Below are 13,968 nucleotides of genomic sequence, written 5' to 3'. Positions count from 1 at the left end.
GGTTTGGGTGGTTTGAAAAAGGGTAAGAAGAATGTCTTGAGCCAACTGCAAATGGTTGGAGATATAATGGATTTGGAAGTTCTTCAGGACAGGAAGGAAACCTATGATAAATGGGAGAAGGAAGGCCAGATGAACCTTAGTTTAAGAAACACAAAATACTTTCCAATTTGATCCTTTAGAAATTAAGGGCAAAATAAAAGACATCCTTAGGTAGCTTTGTGTTTTGAACAGAATAAGAGATTAGCATTCTACCCAGAAGTATACTAGGGGAAAATATAATGGCGCCTGGTTTAGAGCAATAGGTCTATCAGATACTGCAGTGGTTGGGAGGCAGTCTCAGGAAGCCATGATGCACAGTGAATCCAAAGAACTTCTTGAGTTTCAGAAACTTGGAGCAGTAAATTATTTCTAGCTGGAGCTAAACATTCACACAAAATGGTGCCCTGAAAGAGATGGAACTTAAAAAGTTGGGATGATAGTAATGTGAATCTGAGACAGATAATAATATTTGGCTTTTATTGTTGTTCTATTGAGATGCCAGTGGGTCTAGGGTAAAAGCATCTACAAAATAATTAGAAACACAGATTTGGATCTTAGAAAAACAAAAGATTGAAATTCTAAGATTTCAAGTTGAAAGCTGAAAGTGCAAGTGCTAAAATTACTAAGAAAGGGACTATAAACAGTTGGAGACAGGCAATGAAAGAGAGGTGTTACCTAAAAAGAAGAAAAATGGTATTAACCGCTTAATAGAGACTAAAGAGAAACGTTTCAAAAGTGAGTGGCAACAACGTTAAAAATAAAGTTAAGGAGTAAAGAATGAAAAAAGAGGAAAAGTGTGGTGATAAGTACATGACACAATAATCTTTAAAGGGTCAGTGTTAGTTGATAGGTAGGGATGATACTCAAAAGGGTAAAGAAATGAGTCACAATTAAGCTGGCAACAAACATTTTGAAAAATGTTGATGGAAAAAGGCTGACAAGAAATAAAGAAAATACGCAGGAAGGACACAGCTCCCTCATCCTAAAATTAAAGAAAGTGTTTATAAGCAGAAGACCAATAGTGACATAGGGATGAAGATACAAGTTAACTGAATTAGTTTATGATGAATTGAAGGAAATAAAAGATAGAACTGGCTATGGAGAAATGGGACAAGCTTAATTTCTGAGATTAATATCTGGATGAAGAAAAATATTTGGAGTTGAAAAGAGCTAATTTAAGGAAAAATGAAAAAGATGACCTTCAATTGAGCAATTAATAAGTTGGGTTAACAACTGAAAGATGAAAATAAAATCTTTAGGATACTGAAAAAGGATTAAACAAACACTGTAGGTAAAAATAAGGAGGTCTTTAAAAAGAAAAATAAAGAGATAGGTCTTAATCAAAGTTAAAGATTATAAAGTCAGAATGAATAAACAAACTCTTGTATTCTAGAATTAAGCATACATAAAGATGGAAAGGGGAAGAGGCTGAAATCTTAAACTGGCTTTTATGCTAGGTGAGCATGAATAAAAATGTAGAAGACAAAGAAAAGAACAGGATTCGAAACAGAGGACCACGATGACTATAAAGTTAGATGAATGCTGCTAGACTGGCAAAAAGAGTCAAAACTCTGAACATCATAGAGTATTAAGAATTCAGAAGGAATGAAGAGTATATAGGATGAGACTAAAAATGAAGAGGACCCAAAACTTAAAAGCTGATGTGAAGTGCTGGCACTAAAGAAGCCAAAACACCAGGAGGTAGGCCAATCATCAAGGCAGAAAAACTGAGAGAGAAGGGCTAAAGTTTCCATGAAAGGTAGGAGAATTCTGGAAACGCAGTTTCTGATAATGATAAGAAAGCAAAACAGAGGTTATGTCATGATCTCCAAGAAACTCAGTTATACATTAATTCTAATGTTTATTTAAATGTAACAAACTCACTATGAATAAGCAGTATATCACATTTATAATGGAATAACTATTTTTAAAGATAAAAAATCCACCCTGATAGAATAAAATATTCTCCTATTAAAGAAATACAAATGAAAATAATATGGGTTCTGAAGGGGTTTCTTAGTATAGTGTAATGATAGGTACTTAAACAACATAAATTAAATGAATTAATGAAAAAGAATTCCAACGGTGGCATCATAACCAGAAGAGTCTCTCCTTTTCACTGAACAAATGTATGTATAGATGGCCTGACAGATGAAGGACCATAGAAAGAAAACCAGATTCAATGAAGTTCCTAACATCACTGAAAATCCTCCAATAATGTTAGCTATTAATTAAAAAGCTACAGCTACTAGTTGAATAAAAGGTTAATAGTTTCAACTATCAATACATTTAGGTACAGCTATTCCTCTATGAGCAGAAGCAGTAATCACTGGATTTCATCACAAAACCACAGCTTCTCTCAAAGTGACTAATTTGAAGAGGATATTCCTAATGAGGACATTTATTTGTATGCTAAATAAGCTTAAAACACTTAAAGTTTTATTTGAAAATCACCATTTTTAAATACCTATAGGGAAAAATAAAAAAACAGAAAAATTATTTTCCCAACAAACCTATCCTAATTTTATTAGTTTAATTAACCGTTCTTACAATTTAAGACCAGTAATTACTTGAGTTACTATGTTGGAAAATAACATCAGATAGTATCTTAAAAGTTCCTTACTGCTAGGTCCTTTTGGCTCTTTGAGGAGAAAAACTAGTTTCTAATAGGGATAACTTTGCTTCAAAACAAAAACTTCCTGTACTATAATTTTAGTTGTCAATTTACAGGTTTAACTCTTCTTACCTCATCATATGATTTACATAGGCTTTACTACAGATAGTATTGTATCTGCAAAAGCTACAGTGGACATATGTAGGAAAATGGTTTGCAAAATCTTTTATTTCAGAACAGCACTCAATGCACTTGTGAATGCCCCGACGACACCTTGTGGAGACACAAAGAAAATGGTATAAATATATTTTAAAACAAAAGTAATAAGTAAGAGCCATATTACTATTCTAATTAACTAAAGTATAATGTTTTTATACTTAAATTTAAATTGGTATTGTATATTAGGAATAAAACATCACATTAAGTTCCTCAATGCAGTATTAACTTGGATTTTTTTATTGCTATTAGCCAATGTGCTTTGTTTCTTTTGCATATTAGAGATTTTTGATTTGTATTTAGATTTACTTCCATTAGGCTTATTTCCATTAGGTTTATTTGCATTGGATTTGGTTGTATTAGGTTTACTTGTATTCGATTTGTGGGATTTTTAGCAGTTATATTTTTAGTCCTTGGAGGTGAGAGCTGAAGGGTAGAAGTGCTTGCATTAATGGAAGGTGTAGGTGAAGATCCTGACTGAAGAGGTCCAACTGAAGCTCGAATAGTAACCTACAAGAATGCAGAATATATTTACTTCAAAAAAAAATCACTATATTACTATTAAAATATCACTGTACAAAAACCACTTAAACATCAAGTATTTTGAAAGAGTACACATAAACTACAATTGTATTTAGTCTTATTTACTCCAAATGTTCAAAACAATTAAATAAAGTTAAATTTGATATTTATTCACTTAATGTAAAATCAGTTATGTGTAAACACAGTTATTAATGAGTAATTAGGAGTTAATAAAAATTGTATGACTATCAAAAGAGCACATTCCATAGCTATTTTTATGCTGTGACATAATTTTTTTAAAAATTCATATATAGGTCTAAGTTTCACAAAGCTTGAAAAATCACTCTAGAAAGGCCTACTGATATCACCCTTTCATAACTACAAAACAAATAGATCTATAGTAAATGTGACCTCTCCTTTACAGGCTCATTATCCTGGATTTATACTTATAAAATGTTATAAGAAAGAGTTAAGTCAACTTTTTGCACTGTGTGAAGAATTTAATATTGAGACTTCTCTTAAAGGGAACTAACACAAAATTTATCATTTAGTGTTCAAAATAGAAAATATTCAATTATATCTGTTAGTTGACAATGGAAAGGTCAATTGCCTACCAACATTCTCATTGATCACTTGACTATACTCTCCTCATGCATGTGAGGAACAGACTATGATGAAGTCCTATGAAACGTGTGCTTAGGTATTATACAAAAGCACTAGGTCAGGAATCAAAAGAACTGAGGTTGAATCTCACATTATGCCTTCCAAGCCATGTAATCTTGAGTAAATAAGATATCCTCTTTAAACTTCTTCATATCTAAAATACAGGGCACTATTTGCCTTTTCTACTCACTGAATGATTGTATGGATTAAATAATACAATGTATGAAAAGTACACTGAAAGCCTCATTCTAAGATGTCATAACAACATTTAGTATCATTATCATTAATATTATTATTATTATTAAGGGGAAAAATGAGAGAGGACTGCACTGCTTACATTAGTGTTCTGCATGTCTAGTTCCAGCATGAAATGAATGGTTTGCAGGGAAGAATGCTGGATAGCTTCTCTTGCTCTAAGTCTTCAGAGCATGGCTTTATATTATTTTATTTAATTCAAGTACCAGACATACCCACATTCAAAGGTAAGTACCCAAAGCCAAATATAAATGTTTTGGGGGTTATTTCACTTTGGATTATCCATGCCTCTGTTTTCCTCCACTAGAGCAAATATTCAAGAGCTGACTATATGTAAAGAAGTTAGAGAAAACAGATGTATATAAGGCAGAAAGGGAAAAGCAAATTACAATCATCAGTATGCAGTCAGACATGTGTTTGCTCACTTAAAATGCAATGCTGTCCAGCAGCAGTACTTGCTTCTCTGAGAGTAGACTAAATGATAACAACTTCAACAAACATCTGAGAACCTATGGCATTCAAGGCACTATGTCAGACATTGGGGGATACAAAGATAAATAAAATAAGATTCCTGATATCAAGTCTCTTAGAGTTAACTGCTAAAACTGACATAGTTCAAAAATAGCCTATATAATATTGAAACAACCCCCTGACCCAAGGAACAGTTAAACTACGTACACTTTTAATGGAGAAATGCCATTTCAACGTAGTACCCACCACTGAACTCAATGGTTAAAGCTTTCCTTTCTAAGCATAAAAACAATGAAAACTAAAATTAGTCAATAAAAATCTGAAGTCATTTTTAAAAAGTCATATTTAATAGATAAAACCAGGTTAGAGCTAATTTTTATTATACAAAATGTTAAAATATAACATATTTGAACTCACTTTTGTTCCAGGAGGAAATCCTTCTAGTTGTTTAGGTTTTATAAATGTTCGATGATGCTGTGTCTTATGATCCATTTTCTCCTTGCATGTCAAAAATTGCAGTCTACATTTTGTACAATGATGTATTCCTTTTTTCTATTGAGAAACAGAAAAAAGGAAAAATAACTTTTATAACCACAAAATTCTGTGTCCTGGAACTACTCTAACTTAATTTTAATGAAAGTTTATAATTTCTTATCATAGATAGTATTTTTTAAAACTTATATTACTATCAAATGTATTTGTTACTATATAGAGTCAAACATAAAAGTTCTATTAACAGGTTCAAATAGAAGTTATACCAAATGTATGAAAGCTTTTAATTATAAACTTAAATTATTTAAAAACATGATACTATGAAAATGAGCTAAACATGTTTTAATTTTAGAAAATGTCAAAATCATTTTAAAATTTTGCTATTTTCAATCATTTGACAAGTTGGTAAAGTAAATTACACCCTCTAAACTCAAGTAAATCTAACTAGATATTTCAAAGGTTAAGTTACAAAAATGGTTATACAAAGCAATGTTGTCCAATAAAATTTCCTGCAATAACAAAATGCTCTAGAGCTTTGCTGTTCAACATGGTAATTACTAGCCATATAATGGTTACTGAGCACTTGAAACGTGGCAAATGAAAGTGAGGAGCTAAATATTTTAAATTTTATTTAATTAATTTACACAGGTAATTGTGACCAGTGGCTACTACACTGGTCAACATAGATACGGAGGCATAAAATATAACTGATCATAACCTATGTTTCAGTTGAAAACTCCCTGAGTTCCTCCTAATATCCTGGTCCTATCACATTCTACAGATGGGAAATAGAACCCAAGAGAAATCTAAGTCCCTCTCCCATAGCTAGATAATAACAATGCTAGACTCCCTGATCCAGTGTTCTTCCTACTGTATAATATCAACTGAAACCTTTACACATTTATTCTCAATAATATAAAAAATATATTTCATATACATATGCTTATAGTATATAGAAATTTAAAATAACACATGCAAAATATTTTCTTCAAAGCTGTATCTCTGCCAGATACATCACTATTTCCCTTTAAATACAACCAACTCTTCATAAAATTTAAGGTAATACTTCTCTGAGGTAATATACAGAGAAGTATCTAGCAAAGTTACTAGCACACAGCAAACATTTCATTAAAAAAAAGCCAGACATAGAAATACAATATCACATATTCAACTGGGTGTAATGCTCATTCCTGTATTCCCAGAATTTCGAAGGCTAAGGCAAGAGGATTTCAAGTTTGAGACCAGCTTCAGCTACTTAGCAAGACCCTGTCTCAAAAAATGAAAAGGGCTGGGGATATAGCTCAGTGGTAAAGTATAGTTGGGTTCAATTCCCAGTACCCTCCCCCCGCAAAAATCATATGCTCTCACTCATACATTCAAGATAAAAAAGTTGATCTCATGGGAAGTATATAAAGTGGTCACTAGAGGCTAGGAAGGGTGCAGGGATATGGATGAGGGAGATCAGACACTGGAAAACAAAACACTTTGATAGGAAGAATAAGTTCTAGTATCCAACAGCACGGCAGGGTGACTATGTTTATAATAATTTATATATTATTATAAAGAGCTAGAAGAGAGTTATGTGAATGTTCCCAACACAAATGATAAAAATGTTTGAGGGAAATGCTAATTACCTTAATTTGAACTTATACATTGTAAACATGTATTGAATTATAACTCTATTTCCAATAAATATGTACAATTGTTATATGTCAATTAAAATTTAAAAAAAATAGAAAATAGTTCTTCACAATGTCCAAAGCAATATGTAAGAACAACATGTTAGAATAATTTAAGCTGTATCTTAAGACTAGCAGTGTAATGCACTATCTTATATCATAGATATAAGCAACTTAACACAAATTCACTTATAAAGTATTCAAAGAGAGGAGGAAAAAAGAGAGAAAAACTTGGCCAAGAAACAGATACCAGAACAACAGGACAGAACAAAAGTTCACTAGAATTCATTTCCCAGAACTCTTTACTAGAATCACTTACTAGGTTACCTCATCCAGCTTCATGATTTTAAATACCACCTACCCAAATGCTTATTTGGCAATATTACTTGACATCTTATATGCTTCTCTATGGACAAACTAAACTCTAGGTTTCCTATATCTCTCTCCTACCATCCTAAATCTGTTCCTTGCTCAGTTTTCTCCATAGCTTAGAATATTAAAACTCCATTCTTATAAATGCTTAAGACAAAAAACTCAGTGTCCCCTCCTGCCCCCCCTCTCTCTTTAACACATTAATAAAACCTGCCAACTTCACTTTCAAGACTACTGATAACATTCCTATTTGTCATTACCTCCAACCACTTCTACCATACTGGTGCAAGTCACCCAGACTATGATTTAAAAAAAAAAAAAAAAAAAAAAACTTCTATCTTCCTTTCATGTCTTTTTCTGCCCTGTGATCTATTCTCTCCATGGTTGTTGGTAATTCTTGAAATATGCTAGGTCTCTCACTTAAAACCTTCCAGGAGCTTTCCAAAGTCATGACTCTGGGTCCACACAAATTGGCCTGCATTCTATTGCTACAACCTTATCTCCTACAATTCATCCTTCTGTTAGTTAACTCTGCTCTAGCTTCAATGGCCTCCTTGCCAATCTTATTAGTAACTCTGGTTTATACTCACTTCATTGCCTACATAATGTTACCTCTCCCACATGGCTTACTCCTTAATTTCCTTTGAAGAGGCCCTTTAATGCCCATGCTGTATATAAAATAGAAAACCCTCCTCCCCAGTGCTTGGCACTCCTTATTTTCCACATTTATTTCCTACCCACAATACTTATCACCAGCATATACAAACACACATTCACACAAATTTATTATCTTTCTCCATTACAGTACCAATTCCTAAATCACACTGCTATATAATACCTAAAACAGTTCCTGACATACAGTAAGGCATCCTTAATAAATATTTGTTGGACGACTAAATAGTGAAGCAGAAAGCAAGAGACTAATGCAGAAAAATACATGAGCGGCAGGTACAATTTAACTAGTTCAAATGACTGCTACTTCATTCAATGCACATTTATCCAAAATCCTGAGACAGAAAACATCAATCTATAATTCCCTGAGGTGGACTTATACATCTCTGATGTTATGTACATATGCATTTTAATGTGCTAAGGGTGATGAAAATACAGTATCACAGTTTTTAATAACAACAATGTTCAATCAAAGATATAATGATCTATTCAGAGTATAGAAAAATAACTGTACTGAATTTTTTGAGAGTCTTGAGGTATTTAAGGGTAATTCTTACTATATGTAATTTCTACCTTTAGATCTAATGCCAATGTAAAATCAACTCCGTGACAGCAGTAAAAACTAGTGCTCTAAAGTCATGTTCTGTCTTTGCCTTTTTTAAATTTTTTTTTAGAGAGGAGGGAGAGAGAGAGAGAGAGAGAGAGAGAGAGAGAGAGAGAGAGAGAGAGAGAGAATTTTTTTTTAATATTTATTTTTTAGTTCTCGGCGGACACAACATCTTTGTTGGTATGTGGTGCTGAGAATCGAACCCGGGTCGCACGCATGCCAGGCGAGCGCGCTACCACTTGAGCCACATCCCCAGCCCTGTCTTTGCCTTTTATGAGACAATGCAACATCAGGCAAGTTACTTTCACTAAAACCCTGTTTCCTCATTTATAAAACATATATAGGTTGTGAGGATTAAGTACCCTGATACCATATGGTGATTACTATATGTTAACTGCTTATTGTTTTATCTAATAAGCTTTTTTAATATATCAGAAATTCTTAAATTATTTCATAAAAGTCATATAAACTGGGTTGTTTGCTCTAAAATTACTCAAGACATAACAATATAATCTTTTAAAGAAACAATTACAAGTGAGGTCTTCAACATAATAAAATGAGACACAGAATCAACAATTTTTATTACCTGATATTGTACTGTCATCTGTTAAAAGTTTATAATTCTACTCAGTGAAGGTTTCCCAGTCTTTCATAAATAAGTATACATATTATAAATACATTGGAGGATGCCTGATGATCCTTCTTCCTTACTAATAGATTGCCCTATCTTTACTGCTGGCTATCTACTTCCCAGGCACACCCAAACAAAAAATTTAAAAGTTAGGAACCCATGGCAAGTCAAGATGGCTCCAGGCATGAAGGTTTGATTTTAAATAACATAGCCTAGGCTGGTGACACAACTTAGTAGCACATGCTCAGCATGTGCAAAGTCCTGCATTCAATGCCCTACACCACAAAAAATAAATAGAACACATTGTACACCCCACACACTGGCTCCACACATCTTATCATTATTTTCATGTCTATAACTCAATGTAGAGCTTAGTAAAGCATCTGGGGAAAGTTACATTAAAAAGACTCAAAATAAAATAGTTTATACCTTACTCTCCCTTTTAAAATTAAAGGCTAAAGATGAAATACAGAATACGAAGGACAATGTTTCCCAAACTCTTTATCAAGAAATGTTAATAGGTATGTTCAAATAAAGTGTTCAGTGGTTAAACAAGTTTGGGAAATGATACATACTTTATCTTTTGCTTGGAGATTTACAATGTCCATTAGCATATTAAAAGCTCTGAGAAGTCCTGTTTTAAAAAAACAGACAAAGAAAACTGTTTAATTTTTTAAATCCAGGCATTTACCAAATTGATTTACCAGTGACAATACTGGGAGAACCCCTATTAACACCTGTTGGAATACTGTTGGGGGACCATCAAATAAAAGATCTTTCCAGAACTTCTCAAGGATGAGTGGTATCCCAGTCACAACACCAGCGATCCCAAATTCATTTGGAAATGCTACTTTTATCATCTTTCCCAATTAAAAATTACTACCTGATTTCATGATTATCTAACAACTGCATCTCATAGCAAGGTGATTACCAATGGTGAATAAATTGGTGTGCCAGTTTAATTCATAATACGGAAATGCTTAATGAGTTGGAAAAACCTGATTATATGATCAGGTGCAATAAATCCATTAGGTTCTGATTTTGACAAAAACACTGTTGTATCAACATTTCTAGCATAAACAGGGATAATTTAAGGGCTTCAGGAAAAAAAAACACAATAAGCATAACATCAGAATTCCAAGCACTAATGCTGAGTTCCAAAAATTACACAGCAGAACTGGCAGAAGTAATCCAGGAAAGAAGTTAGGATCTAAACACAGTTCTCTGGCAGAATTCATACATCAATCCATCAACAGCTTCCTTTGCCTTGTAGCTGTGAAGGATGAACCTAGGTCAATGACAACACATTTTCTCATAATAACAGAGCTTTGAAAGTGGAAATAAAGTTTGAAAAGAAATAGGAAAATAAGGTTATGTATCCACAATCTTTTTTTTCTCAGTTCAAAGTAATATTCCCCCCATCCTGCTTCTTGAAAACTCCTTCAAAATCATTCCCAGATCTACTCTTAGGACCTAACTATCTGCCACTTGCTTATTTCACTCACCTTCTCTCTTGTTTTTTCCCCCTCAATCCTTGGTTGCCTATTTCTAATCATTTTTCACAATTTTATTTATGATCTTTATTTATGGTCTACACCATCACTGGAAAGGAGGTAAGGAAAGAACTGGAAGTTTCACAAATAATTCAACATAAATTATAAATTTAATTGGGTTATTTGGAACAACTCTGCTTCATTTGCAGAATAAAACTAATCACTGTTTCAAGACTTAACCTGGTTTTTCATTAAGATAATATGAAACAGGAATTAGAAAATCTCACCTGATGTTTCATATAATGATGCATATAGGTGTTGCGATTTTAGTAACTTTGAGGCAAAAAGGACACAGCAAGTTCTTAGTGTTTTCATGGGATGTTCTAAACTGAGTTTCCACATCAGAAAATGATGATGATCTATAATTGCAAACCTAGAAATAGAAAGAAGGTTTTGTTTGATTCAAAAATTTATAACTGATGTGCAATTACAAAGCAAATGATGGATCATTTGTTTAGAAGAACACTGTGTACTACTACTCTTGCTGATGCCTATACACCCAAAAATTCCACTAACAGAAGCATCAAAATAAAAACCCAGAAATTATCTTTCAAAATTAAAGAATTCTTCTCAAAACATAACTAGGTTTTGTGGTTTTTAGCAGATCGTTCATCTATCACTGCCTTGACTGAAATTTTCAAGTTTTGGCACCTCCTGTCCTATAAAGTGCTTTTTCTGCTACAAAACAGCACTCTTTTTAGACTGCAAATGGACCCCTCACTATGGTGGTGGCAATCAATCTTTTATTCTTTTGTCTTCCTATTCCTTCAAATTCTGGAAAAATACTGGTCACAAAACATTAGCTAGGGTTCTTTATAACTAACAGCATTTCAAATTTCCCTTGTATACACATTCTTCCCTATATGGTAAAACATGTCCATCTGTATGTCTAGCTGGGCTCTTCTTTGACTACCACAGATGTAAGCAAGCAACAGTCTGTGGGCCAAATGCAGCTCACTGCCTACCCCTCATATAATGAATGAGTTATGCCTTCCACTAATAAATTATTTATAAGAGGGACTTTAATTTTGGTAACCAAATTACCTAAATGATTAAAGAATAAAACACTGATATATTTTATGACACATGAAAGTTTTATGGAATCAAATTTCAATGTCTATATATAAATTTTTATTGGAACATGCCCTTGTACTACTATGGCAGAGTTGCTTGTTTCCAACAATGACAGTAAACCATCAAAACCTGAAATATTTCCTGAAAAAAAAATGTATTGACCTCTGGGTTAACGGGCTTAAATCTTGTAGTTAAAACACAAACACACCACTTAAAAGAACACAATAAAAATGTGTATGTACCTAGCAGATATATGGCATTTCACCAGGTTTATGATTATCCTTCATATGTTGTAAAAGAACATGTTCTGTTTCAAATGATAATTCACAGATTTTACAAATGGCTAAAAGTGAGAGGGGGGAAAAGGTATTACATTTTAAGATATAAAAAATTATTTTACAAATTTATATAAATAGTGGTAGTAACAGCAGCAGCAGCAGAAGTGATCAATCATATAGTTTGTTAACTGGTTGCCAAGCACATTCCTAAACACTTCACCTAAATTAACTCACTTGATTCCTATAACAGCATATGAGGAAGGCATTTCTATTATCCTCATTTTCCAAGAGTTCATGTCTCAATTCTTATAGCTATAACAAAAGGAGGATCTGGTATTTAAACTCAAGCTACTTAGCTTCAAAATTTGATTTTAACTACAACCGTAGTTACTTAAAGTTTAAATGAAGAACACTGATTTCGCATTTGATATATATGATTTGAGGCTTCTGAATCCCCAATATGTAATGTCCAGATTATGCCAAGGCAATTACTATAATGAATTACTTGCCAGAGGGACTTTAATTTTAGTAACAAATTTTATTTCAAAATTTCTAAAAGTTAAAACTTAATTTTTCCGTTTTGCCCCCAAATTCCAGAGTCTATTTCTTATTTTTCTTACAGAGTTACTCAGGTTTTCTCAGAGTTTCTATCTTCAAATTCAATAATATTCAACATTTAAATGAAGCTGCAACTTACTAGAAAATTCATGGGGCGTATGTGTACTTTCAATGTGACACTGCAGCTGAAATGGTGTGGGAAACTGACGGTAGCAGTGCTGGCAGGTGGTGTGGTTTTCCCAGCTTTCACTGCTCTGCTTCTCAAGTTCCAAATGATGTTTCATGTGGTTCATAAACCTATAAAAGATTGTCAACAGGTGCAAAAATTCAGATTTAAAAACAAAATCTCACCAATCTCTGACTCTTAATCTCAAAAATACCAAGTATTACTCAAAATCCAAAATGTCTTAAAAGTCCTCTAGAAAAGAGTATATTTTAAATATTGCCTTTTCAGTGAATTTTTTCGAATTTATTTCAAAATAATCAAAATATCACTCATTTTCTAACTCAATCATTACTTCAGATTATTTTTAAAAATTTAAGGTAAAAGAGCAGGCTTGTTTTTTATACCTTAAATACTATTTTTAGTTTAAAATAAAACACTGAAAGAAAGGAAACCCTAGCACCAAAAGCAGCTAGAGTCATGAGAGAAATCTTTTAAGACTGTGAAGACATATAATAGATTCCAGCTGCTTAAAAGACAAATTACTGGTATTTTTACTTGTGTCTTGGTTTCTAAATGCATGTAATAGCAATTTTAATGCTTAAAATTACAAGAACTTTTTTTTAATGATACTGGCTTACTGTTAGCACATACTGTTTATTTTAACTTGCAGACTGTGCCCTTTATAAAAAAGGTCCATTTTTCAGTTTTACATTCTGCTATTTCAGCTTCCCTAAAAGGCTCCTTATGAAAAGAAACTATGACCTTCAACAGCACAGAGTGTAGTATAAATGAGAATACTTATTTAGAAGAGCTTACTGAAGCTTTTTGCTGAATTTGAAAATAAAAGTTATTCAATCAAAACAACAATTTTTGGACTGGTCAGCTATTTACAATTACTCATTTTGAAGCCCTATAAGAAATAAACTTGCAACTATTAACATTGATGATAATGTCATCAATCTGGATAACTATCATCAAGAAGGTTATAACATATATCTCTTTTTTTACACCTCTACCACACTACTCTTTACAGCAAGTTATGATACACCTTAAAATATCTTTCTTCTTTGGCTTTAACACAAGCTCTACAACACCTACCAGAAAAG

General features: G+C 32.7%; 1 pseudogene; it reads right to left on the bottom strand.

The window, feature by feature from the left end:
- LOC143640245 (zinc finger protein 280D-like) overlaps nucleotides 1-13,968 on the bottom strand; it is a 54,415-nt pseudogene that overhangs the window by 9,516 nt on the left and 30,931 nt on the right.

Source organism: Callospermophilus lateralis, unplaced genomic scaffold (assembly GCF_048772815.1).
Source record: "Callospermophilus lateralis isolate mCalLat2 unplaced genomic scaffold, mCalLat2.hap1 Scaffold_144, whole genome shotgun sequence".
NCBI classification, from domain to species: Eukaryota; Metazoa; Chordata; class Mammalia; order Rodentia; family Sciuridae; genus Callospermophilus; species Callospermophilus lateralis.
The sequence above is the reverse complement of the archived record's forward strand: the minus strand, read 5'-3'. Positions and strand labels throughout refer to the sequence as shown.